The 18990-nt window shown below is 41.8% G+C and overlaps 1 protein-coding gene across 2 annotated transcripts in view; it reads left to right on the top strand.

Annotated features, from left to right (window-relative positions):
• Positions 1 to 16869, top strand: part of EDN3 (endothelin 3) — a 51402-nt gene extending 34533 nt beyond the window's left edge. Inside the window, exons 5-6 of one of the 2 annotated variants that reach the window (XR_007352723.2) lie at positions 8377 to 8480; positions 16380 to 16869. The gene's annotated coding sequence lies outside the window, so the exon portion shown is untranslated. The remainder of the gene's footprint in view (positions 1 to 8376; positions 8481 to 16379) is intronic. The other variant, XM_048820508.2, reaches the window with a different exon arrangement.
• Positions 16870 to 18990: the final 2121 nt, after the last annotated feature.

The following is an 18990-nucleotide window of genomic DNA, read 5'->3' as shown; positions in this document are numbered from 1 at the left end:
GGCCACTTTAACAACACACTGCCATATCCCTAAACATTCCCAAGTCTTAGAAATGAATTAGCGTCTTTGCACAGTTCATTTCTCTTGTTGGAGAGGAACACCGGGGGTATGTCTACACAGTGAATGGCAAGCGAGTGCCAGAGCCCAGGTCAACAGACTCAGGATTGTGCTACAGTGCTAAAAATAACGGGGTGGATATTATGGCTTGGGCTTTGAAGCTGGGGGGAAGGGGAGGGCTTCAGAGCCCAAGCCGCAACATCTCAACAGCTGTTTTTAGTGCCACAGCCTGGCCCCACCAGCCCACGTCTGTTGCCTTGGAGACTTGTGTGGCTTGCTGTGTAGGTGTACCCCTGGTCTCACATACAAGGATGTCGTTTTAGGACTCCTCTCAGCCATGATTATAGGTAGGCACAGTGGCCCCAATTCTGGGACATGTTCTAGTAACCAGGACCTAGATTGATTACCAGCCCCGCACTCCAGGTTGCGGATTCCCTTGACACAAAGGGATTTCCATGCTGGCAAAGCCCTGTGCTGCCCTTGGTGCCCAGGGAGGAGTTGTGGGCAGGAGCAGATGTTCCGCAAGCCGGAATGGCTGCAGTGGGCTGCTGGATGGCTCTACAGCAAATAGTTGGAGGCAGTAGAAGGCAGACTTACGCTCGGGTCCATGCAAGCCCCGCAGACCAATCCAGAATTTAGTTGCCCACAGGTGGCATAAAGCCCCACTTAACTCAGAACCGGGGCCTGTAAAAGGCGATACTTCTCTTCTAGCATCTCCTGGGAAGGGGGAGCGCTGCTCCCGTCTCAGAATCCTGAGCACAGGCCTCTGGCTGTGCCTCGTTGCGGGGGGAGTTAAAACAGTCCAACCAAGGTGTCAAGATGCTTCTGCAACCCACAAAAAGCAGAGTCCTGGGCCTTTGGGAAGCCAAAGAAAAAGAAGAAAAGAGAGAAGTACCAGACCTTTTCCTTTCTGAGAGGGCTCGGGAGGCCAACACTCTCTAGCCATTCCGCAGACAGAAACCCGTCCTTCCAGGGGCTGCAGAGCTGTGAGTTGGGAGTCCTGCTCCTTCAGAATGTCACCCTGCCCTGAGCAAGAAGCCTCCGTTTCAGGACCTGCCCAGCCCTGATGAGCTGGTCTGAGGGTGATTGTGCCCAAAGGAGCCTCTTTAACCTTTTCCTAGGGTGGGGGGACTGCCCCAGCACAGGGCCACTTGTACAAAAGCTCCTACTATTCATAACAGATCAACATTTTTCGTAAGTAATATCTGTCTGCTGCTGAGCACTGGGAGTTCTAGGGACTCAGCACCCTCAAAAGTATTTTTAAAATAGCACTGTAAAAATGGACATAAAATACACAGACTGGGCCAGATTCTGAGCTCAGTATACTAATGTAAATGTAGAATGACTAAGATCAGAATTTGGTCCATGAGCTTTTCATTGGGAAGAAAACTCCAGGTGAAGAAAACTCGGTGAGCTTTTCATTGTAAAATATTTAGTGGTCTGGTCCTAGTCATTAGTGACACATTATTTATTCCCTTTTATATTATGATAATGCCAAGAGGCCCCATTTCTAGGCTCCTTTCATACAAACAAAAAGACGGTTCTTATGCCAAAGAGCTCAGAGTCTTGGTTGGGGTAGTCAATTATTTTTTTGTCAAGGTCCATATTTCTTGGTCAGGGTATAATCAAGGTCCAGACTCCAGAGAAACATTTTTCACACTCCAACAACAATAATGATGATAAGTAAATAAAGATTTCGGGGTCCGTTCAAAAGCATCTGGTGGTCTGGATTTGGCCTGCGGTCCACCTACTGGCTACCCCTGATCCAAATATATGATGAGACACAATTCATGGATACAGACGCACAAGGGAGGACACCATAAGGGTGATGTGACAATGAGTATCATAAGTAGCAGCAGTCCCAACACAGCTATTGCTTAGCCATTCAGCCCTAAACCACCATACACGGTGCAGGAGAGATGGCTAAAGACTAGAAAATATCAGGGTTGCTGCAGGTCAGGACTGATGCGCATTAACACAACTTACGTGGAGAAGCTTGCAGTACTTGTACTAAGAAAAGAAAAGGAGGACTTGTGGCACCTTAGAGACTAACAAATTTATTTGAGCATAAGCTTTTGTGAGCTACAGCTCACTTCATCGGATGCATTCAGTGGAAAATACAGTGGGGAGATTTATATACACAGAGAACGTGAAACAATGGGTGTTACCATACACACTGTAACGAGAGTGATCAGGTACAGTGAGCTATTACCAGCAGGAAATCGGGGGGGGGGGGCGGGGGTGGACCATTTGTAATGATAATCAAGGTGGGCCATTTCTAGCAGTTGACAAGAACGTCTGAGGAACAGTGGGGGGGAATAAACATGGGGAAATAGTTTTACTTTGTGTAATGACCCATCCACTCCCAGTCTTTATTCAAGCCTAAGTTAATTGTATCCAGTTTGCAAATTAATTCCAATTCAGCAGTCTCTCGTTGGAGTCTGTTTTTGAAGTCTTTTTGTTGAAGAATTGCCACTTTTAGGTCTGTAATTGAGTGACCAGAGAGATTGAAGTGTTCTCCAACTGGTTTTTGAATATTATAATCCTTGACATCTGATTTGTGTCCATTATTCTTTTACGTAGAGACTGTCCAGTTTGGCCAATGTACATGGCAGAGGGGCATTGCTGGCACATGATGGCATATATCACATTGGTAGATGTGCAGGTGAACGAGCCTCTGATAGTGTGGCTGATGTGATTAGGCCCTATGATGGTGTCCCCTGAATAGATATGTGGAATTAATCATAGATATGTGTAATTAATTTGCAAACTGGATACAATTAACTTAGGCTTGAATAAAGACTGGGAGTGGATGGGTCATTACACAAAGTAAAACTATTTCCCCATGCTTATTTTTTCCCCCTACTCTTCCTCACACCTTCTTGTCAACTGCTGGAAATGGCCCACCTTGATTATCACTACAAAAGGTCCCCTACCCCCCCCCCCGCTGGTAATAGCTCTCCTTACCTGATCACTCTCGTTACAGTGTGTATGGTATCACCTATTGTTTCATGTTCTCTATGTATATAAATCTCCCCACTGTATTTTTCCACTGAATGCATCCGATGAAGTGAGCTGTAGTTCACGAAAGCTTATGCTCAAATAAATTTGTTAGTCTCTAAGGTGCCACAAGTCCTCCTTTTCTTTTTGCAGATACAGACTAACATGGCTGCTACCCTGAAACCAGTTCTTGTACTGTGTGTACCTCTGGCCAGTGCTATTCGTGCCTCACTTGCACGAGCCCTAAATCCTCCACTTTACAATAGAAGTAAAACTGATTCTATTACAACATTGCACGATTCATTGCAGCAGGGTAAAAGGCTATCCATATTTAAGGTCCCACATTTTCAAAAATGACCTTGATTTTTGGGGAGCCCAGATTTTGACACCAAGGGCTCAGCCCTGAAAGGTTCTCACCCTGGGTTCCCACTGGCAGAACTCAGCAGCTTCCACCCATGCTCACTTTCACCATCTTTCAAGGGTAACAGAAGGCTATCATGAGAAAAGGAACAGATTCCAGCCATGGGAACTTTAAACCTTTAAATCCATGGCTTGGAAGCCACTGGAATAATAGTCAAGCAAAATTTTAAACAGATGAGATTGAAAACAATGTCTGCTTTTTTGGCTATAATGTTCGGAAATTATACACTTCTAACCTACTGTGGAGGGGTTTCCAGAACAGAGAAACCTCACAGGATTAAGAGGCTTACACTACATCAGGCAATTTAAACAAAGAATATTGAACTGTTCTGTTTACAGTAAAATGGTATCTTGAACTTTATTTAAAAGTAATTTTTGCCCATAAAATTTGGTGATGGCGGTGTGTTGTGTTGTTTGTTTTGTTTTGTTTTGGTCTCTTGGCTTCCAAGCTTTTCTAAATGGCTTTGGAACTCATCAAGACAGCAGTGCCTAAATTTACATTCTGAAGGCTTCTTTGTGCTGACTTACGCATGCTGAAGGATAGTAGCTCTCAAGAGTGGGAAAATGGAACATTAGCTAGGGGGCTAGCCTGGGCTTTGGAGACCAACGTTCCATTCTCTGCTCCACCACAGATTTCTTGTGTGACCTTATGCAAGTCACTTAGGGCTAGATTTTTAAACTAGTTAGGCTGCTTGACATTCCTGAAATCCCATTATGCACTTCTCTGCACCTGTAGGCTCCTAAATAGCTTTAATAATCTGTCAGTTTCCCGTTTGCATAACAGGGACAGTAACTTCCTTTACCTCAGAGGGGTGTTGTGAGAGTAACTCCATTAAAAGTAGTGAGGAGTTCAGATACTATGGTAACAGTGTGCTTTTTAAGTAGCTGGTTAGTTGGGCTTCAATATAGACTTGCCATATGCTATCATGTGATGTTTAATAATGGACATAATGAGCCAGATACTCAGAATAAACTGGCAGAGCTCTGATGACTTCAGTGGAGTTATGCCACTTTACAAGAGCTGAGGATCTGGGCTAATAACTTCCAGATGAGCAGAAGTCTTTGCAATTTGCCATGTATCTGGAGTTCTGTGTTCTACCACTCATTTCCCTATTACTGTATGTACTAACCACGTGGAAACAGTCACTTTGGCACTTTAAAATGACTGTACATTAAAAATAATATTTTAATGCTGAACTATTTGGGGACCATACAGTTTTATCTGAATGGTAGAACCAGAGCATATAAAATGATTAATGCTGTGTCAGTGGACATCACATTACCATTTACTAGCTAACCACTTCTTTTAAAGCTGTGCTTTGAGAATCAGATCCAACTTCTATTCAAGTCAATGAGCGTTGGACGCGGCTCAAACAGGAGGAATTCCTAATTACTTAAAAGTATGGCTTCTGCTTCTATTGTGTTCAGCAACATTACTCACATTATGCAATAATATATGGATTTTTTTCACTAGCATTTGTTTTGATTTTGTTTGTTCTTATTAGATTTGCAAACAACAATACTGGAAGATTTGATTTTACTTCTTTCCCCACAAACAATTGGCTAAACAATTTTAAAATGTCAGTTGTTTCTCAGAGAATAAAAACAAAATAAGACAGCACACAAGAGAGAAATAACGTATGCAAGAAAGGATGAAAGGAAAGAAACTTAAGATGAAACCAGCATTTTAAAATGAAACTCTTATAGCTCCATATGCAAAATAGAGCAAAATGCTGCCACTACAATATGGGACGTATCTGTTTCTTAAACAATCGATATCTATAGAGTGATGTTTTTCTGTGCATTTAAAAGCTGTGCAAAACACTGTTGCAATAGAGAGTTGCTAGGTTGGATGAAGTCAACAGCCCATCTAGTCTTTGCAGTGTTGTAGACCAGTGGTTCTCAACCAGAGGAACATGTCCCCTAGGAGTACGCAGATGTCTTCCTGGGGTACTTCAACTCATCTAGATATTTGCTTAGTTTTACAACAGGCTACATAACAAGCACCAGTGAAATCAGTACAAACTAAAATTTCATACAGACAATCATTTGTTTATACTGCTCTACTCACTGAAATGTAAGTACAATATTTATATTCCAATTCATTTATTTTATAATTATATGGTAAAAATGAGAAAGTCAGCAATTTTTCAGCAACAGTGTGCTATGACACTTTTGTACTTTTATGTCTGATTTTATAAGCAAGTAGTTTTAAGTGAGTGAAACCTGGGGATAAGCAAGACAAATCAAACTCCGGAAAGGAGTACAGTAGTGTGGAAAGGTTGAGAGCCACCGTTGTAGACAAAGTAAACTGGGTATGGCCTAGCAAACCATAGGAAAATGGGAATATAACATGGAAAGTGGCTATACTATGGTAGGCTGAGGTTTTGATGTACCTGGGCGGGGGCGGGGAAAGGGGCTAGGCACACATGACCAGATTTACAAAGGGATTTAGGTGCCTAAGCTGCAGATGGATGCCTAGATGGATTTTCAAAAGCACTTAAGTGAGTAAGGCACTGAACTCCCCTTGAAATTAATAGGATTTTGGCACCTAACCCAATTTAGGTGCTTTTGAAAAAATCCCAGTAGGTGCCTATCTGGATCTTTAGGTTCATAAATACCTTTGAAAATCTGGCCCTCAGTTCCCATTCAGTGGGAGTTAGGGCCCACATAAGCTAAATGCACCTCTTTAGTTTCACATAAGCCCTCAAAATAAGGCTTATATGGCACTTGGGAAAAGTTCAGTCTTCAGGGCTTACAGCTTCTCTACGTTGCAGGCAGTAAAAGCAGACAAGATCACCAACACTTGATCAGGTGTGCTAATGACATCCCATCCAGTAGATGGCAGTATTTGGGGAAGAGAGACAAACCATATTATTATATAAGCAATCACAAATAAAAGCAGAGGGACTATGCATAAATGGTTATGCCTAGTGTCCCTAGAGGGCTTTAAAGTCATCTTCCATGTGATGACATGTTCACACTAGCTTACGTTAGTTAGAGGCAATCATTGCCTTATCATTTGCAAGAGCTCCAGAGTTCCTGCTCCTGAAGTACCTATCTGTGAGAAAGGGAACACCAATGAGCGGTATTGTGAGACAAACCAGAAGTTGCTACTGAACTGGGACTTCTCATGATATAGTTCCTAGCTACTTGACTCACTTGCTCCAATTAGGGTGACCACCCATCCCTAATTGGGCAGGAGAGTCCCGAAATGTAGATTTCAAGTCCCGGTCCCAGACTGAATGACTCTGGGACAACATTTGTCCTGGATTCCCCTCGACACAATTCAAATTTACTGCTTAGCAACGGTCAAACCATAGCAACTACAATGCAATGCAAAGCCTCGCTACTACTGCATCATTCACAGTGCTTACACAGCCACAGAATGACTGACACATGGTTTAGCCAATCTAAGACATAACTTATCGCCCCACTATCACCTGATTTGTTACACTTCTTACGTGTTCCCCAATGGCTAAAACTAATGTGCTTTGGTGATGCAGTCCAGTGAAGAACAAGACACATTGGTAAGTTGATATTTAATTTTTAATGACCATTATTAGCATCTTGGACGGGACTGTACTTGGGGCAGCTAGCCCCTCCTTCCACCATGGCAACAGTATTTTTTAGCATGCTAACTCAATCAGCACTAGTGCAAGTGTGTCTCCTTGAGCAGGGAGTCATACCCCGAGACCGAAGTGTAGACATACCTTCGGGCAGGCACACTCTACTGCTGCTATTTTGTTTCATAGGATCCAGATTTTCTGAATTGCAGAAGAGCAACTGGAAGTGTAAAACCATGTGCCCATCGAGTTACCAGAGTTATAAATGCAGTCATCACAAGGAGCATGCATATGGACTGCTAGATGTCTGATTAAGTATGTGCACAGACCTGGTAAAGGCATGTGCAGACTAGACATGCCTTTTTTGAGGGCACCATGCTGAAAACCTGGATCTTGGGTGCTTTTGATGGAGAGTATCCGAGAAAAAAAAAATGGCTCAGAAGACGTATCTGATGTGGTAGTGTTAAGTGCTGACCTGCATCTGGCTGAGGAAACCAGAGATGCCTGTGGAAGTGGGACCCTGTGTAGTTGCTGTTTATAACTCTGGCTGTCAGCGTGAAGCAGAGCTGTGTTACTAAGTAAATAGCCCATGGCCGCAGCAGGCCCGAGAGTTGACACACTGCCTCGCCATGAAAAATGCCAGAAGGAAATGTGTGAAGAATGTTAATGGTCATGGTGTTCAGGTAGCAGTATCCCAATTGTGTGTTAGTTATCCTGCAGTGAGATGACATCTGTATCCAGCATGTCGAGGCAGAACTATGTCGCTGTCCAGGCAGAGTTGGTTTTCCCGGTGCAAATCAGAGAGGCATGCAAGAAAGCCCAGCACAGCCCATTTATTAACCCACTGCCCCAGAAAGCTCGATTTTAGAATTACAGCGTAAATTGAATCAAGGGGTTTTATTTGCAGCATTTGTTTATAGAAAATTGATAACAGTCTGCAACACAGGATTATCTCAGATACACAAACTCCCCATTTGTTCTAAATTACTATAAATAAAATGGAAGGAAATAACAAAAAATAACAAACCCCAACCCAAACAACAACAAAACACCCAACAACAAACCCCTGTTTTCTTAGGACACATTTAATTAATTTCTTTCCCTCTCATTTATCAAATGGTTTAACGTTTGTTTCTTTCGGACGTTTCAGTTACCAGACTCTTCATGGTCTAATGTGAAACAGCCCCAGGTATAAATGATATGCCTTTGTTTTTGAACCATGAAACTGAGCTAGCTGCTCATGTGATCTTAATTGTTCTTGTTGACTTTCTTGTGTGAAGGAGATTGAAATAAATTGCAATAAACTAAGGTTACAGTTCTCCTGCCTTTCTAGTCGCATGGCTTGCTGGTGTACCAAAGAGAGGAGAAGAACTGATTCCCTGGTTCAACGAGTTTACAGTCTAAGGGATTAACCCTGCAAGTGCTGGGCACTCCAAGGTGAGTAGCCACCTGGCTTTAGTGAGAATGCTCAGCTCTTTGCAGCTAGACAGACAGCAATTCATGCACGATAGACAACCAGGGTCTGGTCCTATCCTGGATTTCAGTGAATCTTTATACTTCTTATATCACCCTTTCTAGCTAAAGTGGACTAAAAAGGTGAGGGTTGGGCAGGCAACCCACTGTGTGTGTGTGGAGGGGGAGGCTTACGGGAGGAGTGGGCCTAATCAGCCAACTTCAACGTAGAGCCAGAGTGGGGGAAAGGGTCAGGCAACTACTTACTGAAGAGCGCCAAGAAGATTCAGGGCCAGCTGGCTCTCTCTCAAGATACTGAAGGTGAAGCTAGGGAGTAGACTTCAGTTTCCTGAATATATTGCCCAGAAGGCAACAAAAGATAGTAAAGGGGCCAGATCTCTACTGAGCAGAGTGAAGCTGTGGAGAAGACAGTGACTCAATCCTGAGCCCTGGCTTGCTGAAAGGATTGTGAACTTGGAACTTTTCGCTGACTCGGTGCAGTGCCAGGTGGGGGTTGAAAAATCAAAGCCAGTTGTGATTCAACTCCAAAAGCCCCTTGGAACCATGCACACCTGTGATGCACAGCTCCTGAACAAGATAAAAGCATTAACAGGCTTTTTTAATCGGTATTTTATTTCCACTGGGTCCACCGCAGAAGGGAAGTGTGTTAACTCCACAGGAATGAAGCCAGAATTCAACACCTTCTGGTGTCAATTTATCAAGTCATGGGTCAACTGAGGGTCAAGCTGTGCACTATTTTAAAGGTGCTGCAAATTACATGCCAGACCAAACTGAGGAGTTTTCATTCTTACATACAAAAATCTTTCCTTACGCAAGTCTGATCAAAAGCTAATAAACCATTCAATGCTAAAAGCCCTGGACCAGATTCTAAGGTCCTTCATCAGTTTATATTCGGTCCTTAGGCAAAGATCCTATGGGACTTGAGGATTTGGCTCTTTATTTAGGCGGTGGGGAATGGGAGATAAGAGATTTAGAAGAGGCCATGGATCCGATGCTAAGTCAGGCTTACAGGGATTTAAAGGTACTTACAGAAAGCAGCACAGGATTCCCCAGTAGAAAGGAATCCTCAGCTGGTCTGGCCCAGTTAGATCATGACTGGGGGATGATATCTCCAGAGTTATAATCCTGGTTCTTCCACTGATTCACTGTGGGGGCTTGAGGAAGTCATTTAGTTTCTCGGAGCATGAGTTTCCCCAGCTGTTAAATGGTATAAACTGTATAAATTCCTCTTTCCCCCACACCCATCAATCAACCACCACTTTGTGTTTTCAGGCAGGCTGGGGTCTTTTCTCGAGGTGAAAGCCCTCAGCCCTCACCCTGCTGAGGACTCTATGGAGAAAATCCTCCCAACACCACTATAAAAGACCTAAGATGGGGTGGCAGCAGGGAGGAGGAGGACACTCATAGCCCTGTGCTAGAGTGGCATTGGTGGAGTGCCCAAAGCAGCTGGTTTCATATATGGAACCATTCACACCTCTTGGAGGTATTGTTTCAAGCTCTCTGCACACTCAAGCACTGGTTACACTTGGATCACATTCTGAAGCTTTTCTTTACAATAATGAAGGCTAGAAACTTGTTATAGTATGAAACCTAAGATTTCGGTCTCATCATGCGAATTCAGGAACAGGGTCCCTAGGCACTGGCTGAAAGAGACGTGAAGAAGAAGATTGTGGCAGGGCATAAATTAATTACCGTAGAGTACTCTGGAGATATAAAGAACTATTTAATTATTATTTCAAAGGAAACTCTGCTGAATCTTGACTGCTGTTTCACCTCTACTGCCCCATCGCAAACCTGGGCATAACTTGGGATCTCGTGCCAACGTAGAATCAAACGTTGTTGAAAAACACCTGAAAGCTAACTAAGACAGACATCTGTGCTCTTTTTTTAGGGGTGCCAAGTCCCTGTCAGCCACTCAAGTCAATGTGCTGGAGCAATGCAAGCCTTAAAAAACAATTTGAATCACCATGATCTGGAGAGGTTAAAACAAGAGACTATAAAATATTACCTAATTAAATAGACTAATATTTATGACCTTGCGAGAGGAAGGACAAGGTAAGTATTTTGGGGCATCTAGATACTGTAGGAAAGAAAGAACAGTGGGTGATAGTTTTGTGGGAAATGGCAGCTCACTCTAAATTACAGGAGGAAGTTAACGGTCAAGTTACCATGTCAAAATCCAAGAGTATCAAAGCACTTCTGCCTCTTGTAAAGGACTGGAGAAGGACCATGCCACTTTCACCAGCCGACCATCCGCTCTGGTTGCTTTAGAGCAGCCTAACAGTGAATTAATTAAAAAACAACAAAGAATGGCTAAAAAGTCCAATTTACAGGGTGGTCATCAAGTCTTCAGCTGAATTTAATTTATATGAAGGTCAAAATCTCTACAGCACTTAATGCCACACAAATCAACAAGTCTAACACTGAACAGCAGGCAGAAAACAGCCAAAATCTAGGCACAGTTACTTAGATTTTACTTAGATTTACAATTAGTACATAACAAAAATGCACCTCTCTTAGTCGCTAGGCATCTTTGCCAAAAATGAAAGATATTATCCAACACAAAAATAAACTTAACATCTGCTGCTCACCCTCAAGCCAAAACCCAACCCCCAATCACAATAAACTGTAGCTTTTGTGAAAGATGCTACAGACTGTCTACAGAAGCCCTCTGTGCTCGGAACACCTAGATTATAAACATTGCAAGATTCCCAATATTCTGTCATCAAAGTGTGCCACTCTCCCAAAACACTTCACATGAGACTGTAGTCCTGTTTCCACTACCTATGCAATCCGGGGCCTTTTTGTTGAGACCACCGCAACCATCACCAACGGCCACTGTGCTATTGTTTTTTGTCTCTTAGACTCATTTGCCATAAATTAGAGAAAAGTCATCATATGGGAATGATTTGTGTGGTCACTCTGATCTAGATTCGAACCAGTGACTTAGAGGTTAATTGTTCCATAACCCACGGCTGTTCTCCAAAGCTACCTTCACAAGCTACTTTTAGTGGCAACATGGGTTAAGCCTAGTGCCATTATATGAGATATCACTGAGCATACTGTATGGCTCAGACTGCCGCCAACAAAAAGAAAAGTAAGAACTGACAGCAACTGCAAAACAAACAACTTGCAGTTAGATTTAAGACTATGATATCCTTAGTAGGGCAGGTCATGCTCTGTAGCTGTTTTGTAACATAGCAGTCTCCCAGAATTCACAAGTTGGGTTCTTATTCAGTTAAGTTTGAACATACCAAAGTGAATAATTACATTTTATTCCAGTTTTATAAATATTTACAATCAGGGAAGTGCATTCTAGACAAACATTTAGTTCTTACTCTAGCTTTATTATGCAAACCCAACTTTTATAGTTAGAATGCAAAACTTTTAAAGATTCCTTCTTTAAAAATGTTAAATAACCATAATTTTACAGTTATCAGAGTAGCAGCCGTGTTAGTCTGTATTCGCAAAAAGAAAAGGAGTGATTTTACAGTTAATACATTTTAAATTTGTAATTAGAAAAGCTTTTACGATTAAATTGTATTTCAAAATGAAACTAGAAAACAGCAAGACTGTTTTAAATGATGCATTTTATTGTCTCAGAGCAAGTTTTAAAATAATTTACATGGTTTCTTTAATTGTTGAGTTGCTGGCCTGTTTATTTTGTCTCATCCTGGGAACAGATCTCAATGTCTCCACTGAATTTTTCCATAAATATAAATCAAGTGTGTTACAGTCTGGTTCCCTTTAAATCCAGCAAATCCAAACTTTACAGCTTCACTCATCTGTCTTTATGCTCTGGATGCAAGGAGTTTGGGGCAGAATTTAACCAGAAAACCAAACTGCAATAAAAATCCCAATTATGAAAGGCAGATTTCTCATGTGCTTAAAGCTAAGCGCAGAGTTAACACCCCCTGAAGCCAATGGGACTACTCACATGTTGAAGTAGAAAGGTCAGTTTTTTTATAAAATCTTTGCCATTAAGTGAACACATGTAGCTTCTCCGAGAGGGTTAGAGAATCCAAAGAGAAATGAAATTAGAAGAAAGAGGAATAACCTGGTAACATTTGAGAATTATGCATTTTCCAAGACTAGGTAAACAGGTTAAGACCCTGATCCTGCAATCTGCTTTCCTCTTCCTCCATCTGGGAACATTTCACCCAAGCAAACTCTTTTCCGGTCCGGAATATAGCAGAGGTTTCCAACATCCAGACCCTCTAGGAGGAGAATAATAATACCTAGCTTTTATACACTGCTTTTCATCAGTAGGTCATAAAGCGCTTTGTAAAGGAGGTCAATAGCACCAGCCCCATTTTACAGGTGGCTAAACTGAAGCACAGAAAGGGGCAGTGACGTGCCAGAGGTCACTCAGTAGCTGAGCCAGGAAAAGAGGAGAACTGTTCCCACCCACTTCCTGGAAGCTGGCCTGATTTCCTGTGCCACGGCAGCCGCTCCAGGCCTTCCTCCCACTCTCACCTCCACGAGATATCATGGGGGTGGAAATGTACATCAGCCCCATGCCCAGTATTTCCATTGAGGGGGCACTAGCCCCCTTCTACCCCCGGGTTCTGCTGCCTCCACTTGGAAGAATAAAAAAAATCTGGTATATCAACATTCATCTATTGAAAGAACAGAGACAGATGGAGGAAAATGTTTGTCCCGACCACAAATGGTGATGACAAGATCTGAACATAATATGCCTGCGGACACTTCTAAAACATGCTGGTCAGTTTTAGAAAGAGGATGGCCCTCTGGCTAGAGTGTTTCTGCAAGGATTGGGAACATGTTGGAATTCAGCTGGCAGAGCGAGTGAACTGAGAGAACCACAATCAAGTAGGAAGCAAGATTAATGGCAAATAGAAGAGTGCAGGGAACTATTCTGCCAGTAATAGTTCAAATGACAGTAATGTGGATAACAGGGTCTCGGTAACATTATCCCATTAAAACTGTTGGAAGGAGCACAAATTTGCACTGAACCGTTTGGAGGGGTTAAATCTAATTTTGTTTTACAGCTGCAATAAAGTGTGTTGCAAACCCTGGATGCAATAATTATGGGATGTCAGAAGTGAGTCTGTTTTAACATAATCAGAATTAGGGATGCTCTGCCCTGAACTGCTAGGCTTGTCTCATGTATTCTGATTTATTCTGATTTCTGTTCAGATGAGGGCTGTCAATTGCAATTAACTCAAGCAATTAACGTAAAACAAATTAACTAGATTAAAAGATTAGTCGTGATTAATCACAGTTTTAATCACACTGATAAACAATAATAGAATACCAATTTAAATTTATTATAAAAATGTTTGGATTTTTTTTACATTTCAGTTACAACATAGAATGCAAAGTATACCATGCTCACTTTATATTATTTTGATTAAATATTTGCACTGTAAAAAAAGTTAAAGAAATAGTATTTCTCACCTCATACAAGTACTGAAGTGTGATCTCTATCATGAAAGTGCAATTTGCAAATATAGAATTATTTTCTTTTACATAACTGCAGCCAAAAAGAAAACGTAAAACTTTAGAGCCTACAAGTCCACTTAGTCCTACTTCTTGTTCAGCCAATTGAAAAGACAAACAAGTTTGTGTGCATTTACGGGGCATGAAACTGCCTGCTTCTTATTTACAATGACATCTGAAAGTGAGAACAGGTGTTCGCGTGGCAGTGTTGTGGGTGGTGTTGCAAAGTATTTAGGTGCCAGATATGCTAAACAGTGGTATGCCCCTTCATTCTTCAACTTGTAGATTGCATCTTTTTAAAAATCTTGTTTAGAGTGCAAACATTTGCAATCAAAAATAATAATTAGGGCTGTCAATTAATCACAGCTAATGCATGTGATTAACTTTTAAAAAATTAACAGTTTTTTAAAAACCAGCATTAATCACACACAAGGGTACCGTGCTCAGCGGGGTGCTGTTGCGTGCCTCTGGAGCAGGGGTGCCTCTCCTCCCAATGCTCTGCTCTATTGCTGTCTCCCCCTGCACATGGAGCCACCCCTGGCCAAGCTGCTTTGGACTGGGAGCCAGCACAGAGAGGGGCTGCGGGGGCTAACGTCAGGGTGTTCCCCTTCCCCCGCCCACGTACCCAGTCACCACTGAGCTGGGGTCGGGCAACACAGCGGGAGCCTGTCTGCGGCTGCTGGCTCAGCAGTGAGTGCTGCCCACAGCAGCTGCTGCTGGCTGAAAAAGCATTCAGGCCTCTGGTGCTCTGCTTAAAGAGACAGCACTTCCCCTCCCCCCCCCAACACACACACATTTGCCAGTAAGGAGCTCAGGATTCGGGCTTGTCACAAGTGATTTTTGAATTTATTCGTGGAAAAATACAGACCTTCCCGGGCAGATTTCCCAAAGAGCTGAGCTATCCAACAGCTCCCACTGAAAGTAATGGCAAAATGGAAGAGTGGAAACTGTTGGCTGCTGAGCTCTTTTGAAAATCTGGCCTGAAACCCATGTGATTGTTACATGCATTTCAGAAACTCTGAGAGACCCTCATGCCTGTTTCCATTTGATGGTCATTAAAGGTCATACTTTGCCTTTAGGCACAGCCATGATCAAGTGGTGTGGTGTGTAAGCAGTACCACTCAGGAGACAATGGGACTCAGACACACCCTCAGAAGTACAATTCCCTCCCTCCCTCCCTATTTTTCCTTTTCTCCAAGGAGACCATTTACACTTGGCCGCTATGAGCAACATTTTACTCCGCTCTGCACTAGCTCAGCTGTGCTGGCCAGTGAGTTGGGAGAAAAGGAAGCCCTGGCTCCACCCATTCCTGTCCATTCTCTGTCCCCTTGTACTGGGAAAGGAGGAAGCACCTACTTTCCTCAGCATGTCTGGGCCCAAATCCATGCAGCTTGTGCAAGAACATAAAAGAGCAGGGGAGAATTCTTATTGCCCCACCGTCCCATACGCAAGCACATCATGCAGCTCATAATCAAGCCCTAAGGAAACTATCAGGACACAGGTTTCAGAGTAGCAGCCATGTTAGTCTGTATCGGCAAAAAGAACAGTCCTTATGGCACCTTAGAGACTAACCAATTTATTAGAGCATAAAGCTTTCGTGGGCTACATGTTTCCCCATGTTAAGTATCCTCACACCTTCTTGTCAACTGTCTAAATGGGGCATCTTGATTATCACTACAGAAGTTTTTTTCTCCTGCTGATAACAGCTCATCTTAATTAGCCTCTTACGGTTTGTATGGCAACTTCCACCTTCTCTGTATGTATATATCTCTATTTCTATCTATCTATCTATATCGTCTTACTATACGTTCCATTCTATGCATCCGATGAAGTGGGCTGTAGCCCACGAAAGCTTATGCTCTAATAAATCTGTTAGTCTCTAAGGTGCCACAAGTACTCCTGTTCTTTTTATCAGTACACAGGCATCTAATAGCATCAATTCAGTCAGAGCTTCTGGTGCAGCATCATTACCAGAAGGATCACTATCAGTGGTGATAGTGTTAGAGTTGGCATCAAATTCCAACCCAACAGCTGTATATGGACTATTAGGAAGAACTAGAAACTGCTCAGCTCAGCTCTCTAGTGCATTTCAATACCATAATATTCCTAAACTTACCTTGTCTCCAGTTCTGACTATGAAAACCACAATAATGTCAGAATTTGCTCCCTAAGAATCTAATCTTAACCTTAAAAACCTCATTCATCTCTTCTACGTATAATTCACAGGTAGAGCTACATTTTAAAACATGTTGCATGATTTTGTGGGGCTGAAAAGTGGCCTTAGATCAGAAAGTTTTACAATTTCTTTCAAAATTTTCTCTTTGTTTAAAAAAAGAATTGTCCTTTTTTGGTTTATAATTTTTCCTTCCCCCCTCTTCTTTTTCCTCATTTTTTCACCAGCAAATTGGAAAAAAGAAAGCTGGGGTGAAGTGGAGAGAAAAAAGGGAGACAAAAGGAAACCTGAAACATTTCAAAAATGAAAATACGTGAAAAAAAGTTTGCAAAATATGTTGAATGAAAAATCATTCCTTTTTGAATCCTGCAGAGTGAAAAGGACTGACATTTCCAAAAATTTTCACAAAAAATGTTCTCTTTTTGTACCAAGTTTTAGTCACAAGGAACTTTGACACAGACCCGTTTAGCTGCCATGGCAATATATGCTGTAGAAATGATTAAAAATAACTAACAAGTAGGAGTGTGCAACCAGAAGTACACAATCAGGCAGCAGCAGAGACAATGACAACAACGAACAACAACAAAAAGGGCAAATATAGTACAGTACTGTATTAAATGTAAACTACAAAAAACAAATAAAGGGAAAGCAGCATTTTTCTTCTGCACAGAAAAGTTTCAAAACTGTATTAAGTCAGTCAATGTTCAGTTGTAAACTTTTGAAATAACCACATTGTTTTGTTCAAAGTTACAAACATTCCAGAGTTACTGAACAACCTCAATTCCCAATGTGTTCATAACTCTGAGGTTCCACTGTACTGTGATGCTGGCAAACCAGGTGCCAACTCCCGGCAAGGCTCTAGGCCTCAGCCAAGCACTGACAAATTAATTGCTGGAAACCAGTCTATTTCACCTGTGTGTTAGCGTGGTTAAGATGGCAATTGAAGATTTAACAATATGTTTAGACATTATGAAATGCCTGTAAGATGCTGCATGTAGTAATCCCATTTCTATCTTTATCATGTGCTAATATATCTTTATCCCATTTATACAATAATATAATATTATAATAAAGGTATGAATGGGATTATATTATATAATCCCATTTATATCTTTATAATGTGCTAATATTAAAGTTTTTGCTTTATAACTGTAAAAATGTTTGTTCTAAACCTGTGAACTTGTCAGGAGGGATTGTCTCCTGCTTACCGGAAGGCTATCAAAACTAAATGGGCCACTGTGGGACATTACAATACAAAGACTTTGTTCATTGCCCAACGCACCCATGAAGAGGCTACCTGCAAAAGGGCTTATCCCATCAGCCTGAATACCGGAAGAAGGAAAGAAAAATAGCTGACAAGAAGATATTTAATCTCTTTTGCTGTTTGGACTTTCACAGGGCTGGAGCTATGACACAGAAGCAGAGATCCCCAGGGTCAACCTGGGCTAGCCCTAAAAGATATTCAGAGATGACACATTACCACAGCTCTAAGAAAAGGAGTACTTGTGGCACCTTAGAGACTAACCAATACTCCTTTTCTTTTTGCGAATATAGACTAACACGGCTGTTACTCTGAAACCTACCACAGCTCTGTCATCTTTTAAAACCATAGACTGTAACTCACTTGTGTGCATACGTTTGCCTGCTTTAACCCTGTAATGACTCTCTCATTTCTTTTCTTAGTTAATAAATCCTTAGTTTACTATAGGACTGGCTCCAAATGTTGTCTTTAGTGTGAGGTCTAAGATGCAAATTGACCTGAGGTAAGTGACTGGTCTCTTGGGACTGGGAGCAACCTGAATATTTTGTGGCCTTTGATGTATTGTAACCAACTATCACTAAGTCCAGCTTGTGTGGGTGGCAAGATAGACTGGAATGTCCAAGCGGACTGTCTGACTCCATGGTAAGATTGCTATAGTGCTTTTACTGGGTTGGTGAAATCTAATTATAGAGCACACAACCACTTTGGCATCTCTGCCCTAATTCTTTGCAGTCTGCCTTGAGGTTGGCCCTCACAGTCATGAACCACTCCAGACAGCGTGACAATTACATTTCCCTATTTTCTCAGAATATGCACACTTGAGAGCTGTACAGAAAGTCTTATTTTTAACTCATGCACTCAGTAAGCATGCAGTGGAGAATTCCTCCTGGGAAATGTTTCTGCAGCTTGCTCTATAAAAAGCATTATTTACTTTTCAATAACAAGAGTGGCCTTTATTAAATTACTTTTCACTTCATGCCCTGACACTCAGTGATGGGTATGGCAAATAACCTTAAGAAAATGGAATAGTCCTTTTATATTTTGCTGGTTTGAAATCCTTTTTCATTTGGCGTAGGGGAAATTCAATTAGGCACCATTGCTATCCAAATGTAACAATTCTTCTGAACCCAGAAGCGTGCTGCCTCCAACTGCCATTTACATATATATGTTACTTGGCTTTTAAAGAGGATTTAGTATTAAAAGAAATCTAATGTTTTTGCTTTTACACACACGGTTAGGTTTTAGTTTCTTGGACCTACCTGATACCATTGAGTTTTAAGCAGATCTTTTTGGAGTTCCATTTAAAACACAATAGCATGATATTATAGAGACAAGGTGCATGACGTAATATCTTTTATTGGACTAACTTCTGTTGGTGAGAGAGAAACTTTCAAGCTTACACAGAGCTCACCACACAAAGGGTCAGTTTTCTCCAGCATACAACTGACATCCTCCAGAAACTCTGCAATATTAACTATCTCCTTCAGAACTCTACCCTTGCCACAGTGGATGTCACCTTCCTGTACACCAATACCTCTCAAGACGGCATGGCTGCCTGCCCCAAATATCTACAAGAC

Source organism: Caretta caretta, chromosome 13, assembly GCF_965140235.1.
Source record: "Caretta caretta isolate rCarCar2 chromosome 13, rCarCar1.hap1, whole genome shotgun sequence".
Lineage (NCBI taxonomy): Eukaryota > Metazoa > Chordata > Testudines > Cheloniidae > Caretta > Caretta caretta.
This window is presented reverse-complemented; position numbering and strand designations above follow the sequence as displayed.